The sequence below is a fragment of the Notolepis coatsorum genome, assembly GCF_963971535.1.
Source record: "Notolepis coatsorum genome assembly, chromosome: 8".
Taxonomy (NCBI): domain Eukaryota; kingdom Metazoa; phylum Chordata; class Actinopteri; order Aulopiformes; family Paralepididae; genus Notolepis; species Notolepis coatsorum.
In genome coordinates, this window is record NC_140172.1 from 79,248,525 (window position 1) to 79,256,644 (window position 8,120).

An 8,120-nucleotide genomic window follows, 5' to 3' on the forward strand; every position below is an offset into this window, starting at 1 on the left:
GATTCGTACCTCTACTCTACGATGAAGCTCAACCAGACAGAAGAGGAGAGAAGAACAAAAATGGAAAAGGAGGTCCACAGCGACTTCTATTTTCAAAACGGCACGGAGCATAAGCATCTGGCTGTGGGGACAGCGACCATTCACGCAACATTAACGGCTAATCCGGAAAAAAAGAACAGGCCCCCGACTGGCAGAATGGACCGAAATACTTTTTTGTCCCTTATCCTGCTACTCTCTGGAGACGTGCAGCTAAACCCCGGACCCAGCCACGTCAGGACCCCCGACAGGACGCAAACTCAGACGCGACGACTGGGTCTGGCGCTACAGGATGCAACGATGGCTTCGGGTGCCTACATTCCACCCGACACCGGAGCATTCAACACATCCGACGCCGCCGCAGAGGAACACACGGGAGGACGAGACGGGAGAGAAGGTACCGGGGCTAATCAACTCGACGGTGACGCAGGTAGCCGGCAGGCTAACACAGCAAACTACCGGAGCCAAAGGACCCTACCCTTCCCCCACGAAAGCCACCCGGTCAGCGAGACATCACCACAGGGAGCCGGCGTGATGGAATCAACACAGCCCCCTGCCCCCTCCCCACGGAATTTCGCCACCCGGGTATCGAGACGGAATCTACACAGACGCTAGCAGATGAACCAGGACAGGATAAAGAATCACAACCACCCCCCCTCCCACACACGGACCAAATAATAACAACACAGCCTCCCCCCCCCCGTCGCGGGACACCCACCCTGATCAAAGGATCCCCCACCCCCCCCGGACATCACAGAGCCCCCCCCCCCTCCCCACAGACGAAGAATTCTACCTTGATCTCAAAGATATCACAGCAAACAAAAACGGACTACATATTTTCCATCTAAATGTAAACAGCCTAGGACACAAACTGGCAGAAATAAGACAATGGTTTATTAGCGGTAAGGTAAACATTCTATGTTTCTCTGAAACTAAACTGGATTCAATAGCAGACCCTGAAATAGAATTGGAGAATTATTCAATAGTCCGTAATGACAGGAACAAGCATGGAGGTGGTGTCTGTATGTACATTCATAAGGACACCAAATTCATTAACCGTACTGACCTAGATCATGAGGCTATTGAAACTGTATGGGTGGAAATTCTATTTGAAAGGGCTAAATCTGTTATAGTCGGCACAATTTACAGACCACCAGACCAAAATGGCTTTTATGATGTGTTGGATGTGTGCTTAGCTGGAGCTGAGGATGCAGAAAATATTCGTATTGGGGATTGGAACACGGATATGCAACAAAAAGATGCACCCGTCTTCAAATCCTTCAGTAGGTTTTGTGATCTGCACGGCCTCAGCCAGCTAATCACCCAACCCACACGTGTATGTGAGTCAACTCAGACTACCATTGACCTCATCCTGACCTCTGACAAGTCCAAGATCTCCAATAAAGGGGTTATAGCATGCGGGTTAAGTGATCATTATATGATATTCTGTACCCGCAAAAAGCTAAAACAAAAGGCTGGCTGTCACAAAACAGTCACATCTAGAGACCTCAAAACCTACTCTAGCGAGGCCTTTAACCTTGAACTGGAGAGCCTGGACTGGTCAGATGAGCTCAATGGTACACTGGTTGAAGAAACATGGCTTGGTTTAAATTTTTTTTTTCAAAAATACAACATGGCCCCCCTAAGAACCACCAGGGTAAAAAATCGCGCTGAGCCGTCGATGCACACTAAAATACTGACCGCTATGAAAACCAGAGACAAAAAATGCTCTGAGTTTCGTAAAAGTCAGTCAAAGCTTACCAAAAGCACGAGCAGTGAACTCCAAGCCCACGTGACTGAACTCAAACTGGAAAGAAACAGACTAAGAAATGACGTAAACTCCATGATCAAAACTGCAAAAAAATATTTCATCAATGACAAAACTGAGGAAAACAAAAACAAACCACGTGAACTTTGGAAATTACTCAATAATCAACTAGGCTGCAGTAAAAAACTTAAAACCAGATTCTCAAACATAAAGACGGACAACACGCTCATCACAGACAAGCTGGATGTAGCTAATTACTAAAACATTTTCTTCACAAACATAGCCACAACACTGGTAAACAAACTACCCTCCCACTCAGGGCATTATGGGGTAGAACAAAACACATAGTAGCATACTACAAGAACCTAGGGGTCCACAAAGACGACTTCAAACTGGAAATGGTAACAACAGATGAGGTACTCAAAAAACTGAGCGCCCTCCAACCGAACAAGGCCATTGGCCATGACAACATCCCCTCCAAATTCCTCAGAAACTCAGCAGCCGCCATCACCCCAGTCATCACACACATAATAAACCTCTCCATAAAACAGGGACACGTCCCCAAGGACTTAAAAATTGCGAGAGTAACACCCCTGCACAAAAAGGGCAGCAAATTAGACCCAGGCAACTACCGCCCTGTTTCTATCCTTACCTCCATCTCAAAAGTCATGGACAATTTTTATACGAACAGGTCGAAAAGTACCTTGCGAAAAAAAATCGAATCTACGAATTCCAATCTGGCTTCAGAACATCCCACTCCACTGACACATGCCTTCTCTATTTAAACGACCACATCAAACAAGAGGTGGACGCGGGCAAATACTGGACCTACAAAAGGCCTTCGACACTGTCAATCACACCATTCTGATTGACAAGCTAAAAGCAAGTGGTTTTGAATAGTCTATCAGCGAGCTGGATGCAATCCTACCTAGAGGGGAGAGAACAGATGGTGTAGGTAAACGGTACCCTATCCCCCCCCTCACAGTGAGCTGTGGTGTTCCACAAGGAAGCATACTAGGACTGCTACTGTTCCCAATTTATGCAAATGACATGTCGTCAGCTTGTGAATGCAACTTGTTCCTGTTTGCGGACAACTCAGCCCTGCTGGTCTCTGACAAGAACAAGTTACAGGTTGAAAAAACCCTCAGCTCGGAACTAGGCAAAATCTGCATATGGCTTGCCGATAACAAACTATCATTACACATGGGCAAAACAGAGTCCATTCTCTTCGGTTCAAATAACAAACTCAGCAAGACCGACGGCTTCTCAGTTACAGTGGATGACAATATTGTCACAAGGAAAGAAGAAATTACCTACCTGGGTTCCATCCTAGAGGCAAATCTTTCCTGTGACAAAATGGCATCCAATGTAATAAAAAAAGTCAACCAACAAACTCAATTCTTGTACCGGATTTCCTCTCTGGTAAACAAGAATACCCTGAAGACTCTGGCAGGAGCACTCATTCAAGTTAGTTTTCGTTTTTGAGGACTGCATACTTTTTTACAAACCAAAACAACATACTTTATACGTATAGCACATGCATGAGCCTGGTCTCTTCTGAAAGATGACATTCTGATGTTTCTGATTCCAGAAAAAATATTCACTTTTAGTGCTAACGTAATAGAGTACCATAGGTCTGAACTTGAGTTGTAGAAAAACTTGTTACTCAGAAGGTAGTATGGCTTACGAATCCATACGGACCCATAGCCTGAAGCCTTATGTAGTACATGTCCAAATTTCATAAAGATCCATTCAGAATCCATTCGGCTGTTTTTCTCTTCCTGTTTTCTCTTGTTAGTTTTTTTTACATCCCCACGTGGGGTATCATTGGAAAGCCACACCCCTTGGCTACAACTCTCCACAATCATTTTCGAGATCGGATCTAGATTGACGGAACTACTGCGCCAAGAATCTGGAGTGGTATTTTGCGCAATACCGTGTACTTTGCACAAGCCTCAAATACCGGCATGTAACTTGAGAACCGCGAACGGATTTTGTCGGATTTTGTCGCTATCGACAGGCAACAAATAAGCCTTCAATTCGATATATATATATATTGTATTACAAAATATGCACACCCGAGCCACTAGGGGTCGCCAAGTGCCGGTGGGCAAATCGTCCTAAAACGTCTCATAAGAGGCACATACATTTTTTATTTTTTCGAATGTTAATTTAGAATTTGAATGTCAATGTTATGAATGAAGCTTTGAAGCTTCAAACTATTCGGTACAGCCCTAGTAATGGGAGACAACAGATGGCTGGTTACCTGCCCACTGACATATCTCAAACCCCCTAGAAGTGAACTGCTGGCGTATCTTGTTAATTAGGCAATTGTATACATAGAAGCTCTGTTCTAAGGACTGCAGGATGTGCTCATTGCCCACTTGATCGTCTCATATATGTTTCTGCAGTGCGAAGAGGCCTGGGGGACCCTGATGTAAACAAGACGAAAGTCTTTCTCTGGTCTGCATCCCCTTAACAATTGTATGTATTGAGCTGTACTGTACTGTACCCATTCTGCAATCTGTTAATACAGTTTTCAATCAATCAATCAAAGCATGGATTGCAAGTAGTGCCAAAAGTAGTGCCAAAAGGAAGAAGTTGCGACTGATAAACGTTGGGCGTCTCTTCCCTTTTCATGTTTCTTCAGATTCATCTAAGTAGAGGTTATTTTCCAGAAGAAGCCTAATATCTAATATCTCCACTTATAGCAATAGCCCCTTGCTGGGACTGGAGGAGTACTACTTGTTACGGTTTGGTTGGGATGTTGGACCCAGTGTTGTGGTCCTGAACATTTTTGAACATTCATCATTTGGAACATTTTTGAACATTTATCATCTGGCACCCTCTGGTGGCTTGTGGGCGCTACTGCTCATGTCTCGTTTCCATTCACCTTGTCATGTTAATCTCTGCCTTGTTGCTGCCTAAGATTATGTGTCTGTAATATTGTCCTGCCTGTTAATCTAGTGTCCTTGTCATGTGGTATTCATTCTGTCTATTGTATATTGTGTAGTCTAGTTCTCATGTATTCCTGTGTTAGTGTTCTGTACCCTAGTCATCCCAGCTGTTTCCTGTTTAGTAATCAGGTTTAGTATTTATGGTTTCGCTCGTTCATAGTTTCCTGTTTCACGGTTTCGTACTTGTATTCTGCATTCGCAACCCAGCTCGTGTTGAGCACTTACCTTTTCGTATTAGTGCTTCGGCAAACTCTCAGCTCGTGGAGCAGGGGCGTAACTTGCGGGGGGGTCCCCGGAAAATGTCCCCTGCATGATTTCAGAATGCAGTATTTGTCCCCCCCATGTTTTCCAAACCACTGCAACTGCGCGGCCTGGCGGCCAGCACTGTGACTCGCTACTACACAGTGCCGGCACTGCAGATTTACCCTACTCTTGGAATTCATTGCCAGATCCTCAAAGTCATACATAGGGGCGCTGTCTCGATAATGCAGTGTTATTAAAGCAGCGTGTAGCCGACGCATGAACCAGTTGGAACTGGAAATCTGTTGGTAAAGAAATAGCGGCCTGGAATCATTTTTGGGACGCTCTCAATTCGCAGTAAAGGAATATATCTGCGGTTTCCCTGGCGGATGGCGAACAAGCCAGCCGATTCTACTATGAGTCATGACATTTGACATAGTCTATGACATCATACTTAACTTAAACTTGAACACGGAGGCAGTTACAAGAACTATCAGAGCCCCTGGGAGGGTGGTCCAATACCTTTTGCGATGTATGCAGGGAACGAATTGCAGAGGGAAGTGGAGATCGAGCTGCCTGTCGCCCATTCTAACGCAGGAGTCCTGGACCCCCGACAGGTAAGGTAAGCGATTTTAGATGTATCACTTTAAGTGTGCAGCTGTTGTCCGAATACTAGTGAATATTGAAAAATAAAGGCATGACATTTAGAGACGTCCCCGTTGTAGCGTTCTGGTGCGGGGATATGGGTGTCTCTGTGCGGGGGCGCAACAGCAACAGGTGGGGTAGGCTGGGCAGAGATGTATGCATCAAAACGATTACATTGTTTGTCTCGCATACATTCGATTTATAATGCGAGCACCTGCATTACAATCAAATGACTGATCTGTTATGTGTTATGGACCCGAGTCTCGAGAGGCACTTTATAATAGAAAAAAGACAGTGCAAACATGTATATGTTGCTTACAGTTTATTATGCCTATGCAGCTCGTTTATTTTGACAGAGTTAAAAAAAATTCACTAGTATCATTATATTAAATTAGCGGACGTGCAGCTGGACAAGCCCTGGCTCCACGATGACCACTTCTTACAAGAGGCGCCACCGCCTGGGAAAATGCGTATTGCACACCTGGTATAAAAAAAAAAAAAATGGGAAGGCCCCCCCTACCCCCCCCCCCCCCCCCCTGCGACGTCACTGACCACGCCCCCTAATATGTCCCCCCCACCGCTGGGACCAAAGTTCCGCCACTGTCGTGGAGCCTATTCTCGTATCCGTGTTTCGGCAACTCAACTCTTGTCTGAGCCTCTGTTATGTTATCCAACCCTGCTCGTCTTAGTGTTTGTTTTGTTCCTGTGAGCCTACGCTCTGCCCTCGTGTTCGTTACCTGTCTTGTATCTCGTCTCAGTAAGTGTATGTTTAGTGCTCTGTTTTGGTCCTCTTTTATTTCGTTGTCTAAGTCTGTGTTTTGGTTAGGTCTAGTGTGCCCTTTTGTTTTCTCGTGTCCTTGTAACATTCGTGCGTCATGTTTTGTCCTATCTCAGTAAAGTAGGGGTGTAAAGGTACACGTATCCGTACCGAACCGAACCGTTTCAGTGTGTACCGTACCGAACGACTGTGTAGTGTACCGAACGAATACAACGGTATGTTAACCACTAACGACCGCCCACCGGGGGCTTTTTTTTCACAAAATATAATAATAATTATTATTTTGTCGATTATTAATTTCAATATAGAATATTCGTTGACAGCCCTACAAGTACAATTAGTTACTGCACACTACATCACCCCTGAGTGGAACATGGAAAGCCAAACTTTCCCCCACTGTACCTGAAAACCCGTACCGAACCGTGACTTCAAAACCGAGGTACGTACCGTACCGTGGCTTTTGTGTACCGTTACACCCCTACAGTAAAGACCTATTCTTTTTGAACGTTCGTCTCCCGACTACTTACTCCCTCTGTCTGCACAATTTGGGTCCCGCATCACCACGTCCCATAACAGTATGAACGAGCCACTCTGGGACCCTGTTTACAGGGCGAGCGAAGTACTCAAATACATCAACAAGTTTTTTCAAGGGGATTATCTCTCCACCACTTTTGATAAGAGAATGGACATGTTGTCTTTGCACTACTCCGTCAGGGCGTGGAGCCTGGAACAGGACCCACAAATGAAGGAGCAAGCCAGGATGCTCAGACTGTTGTTCCACGCTCCAATCCTCCACTCGACCACTACCAGTAAGGCCTCTGTAGCCACCACTAGCTCAGCACTTACGGCTAGTAAGTGTATTGGTTGCCTTGTTAGGTTAGCCACTGCCAGTACCTTAGCTTCGTCTGCTATAGCGTAGCTCGCATTGCTAGTAGGTCTCTGAGAGCTAGTAGGTCTAGGAAGGCTAGCTTAGCCTCACCTGCTAGGGTACCAGTGGCTAGCACCTCAGCTAGTCCCTAGCAATTGTCGTAAATTGATTGAATCAAAATGATTAATACAGTATTACAGAATGGATTAAAAATCAACTCGCTGTCTCCCCAAGGAAACAAGCCACCAGCTGTTAAACAGTGTCAAACTCCCCCTCACATAGGGTTATCAGCGAGGCCACAGGGGTCAGCTGGATCCAGATCACGGAGGATCAGATAACAGTCTCCTCTCACAACCGAGTTCGCTGACTATTAGGTCATAAAACTGACCCCTCAAGGATATCTTGAGGTGGGCAGGAAGGAGTGTTGTTTACTGTAGCTAAAAAGATCAATAGCTTACTTTAAAAGACCCGTTTCCCCCACTGTTGAACCCATTTGGTAGGAAACTAGAGAGTAACTTATTATCTTTAAAACAGGCATCAACAGGATCTGGGGTATGGAGTACATTCTTTAGGATGATAACAACTAGCATTTGAAGGCTCAAACTATTGTGGAGGTCAGAAGTCTTGTTGACAATAGCTGACCAGCCGTTGGACCCAGGAAAGGACTGGAGGGTAATTCCAGGCTCCGGCAGCTGGTCAGAGACTAGGCTTCATACTATAGAAAACTAAACAATAAAGGATTATATATATATATTAAAAGGTTAGCCTAGAAGCAAGTGAGTTTCAGAAACATTCAGTTAGGTACCAAACAGGATATACATTGGTATG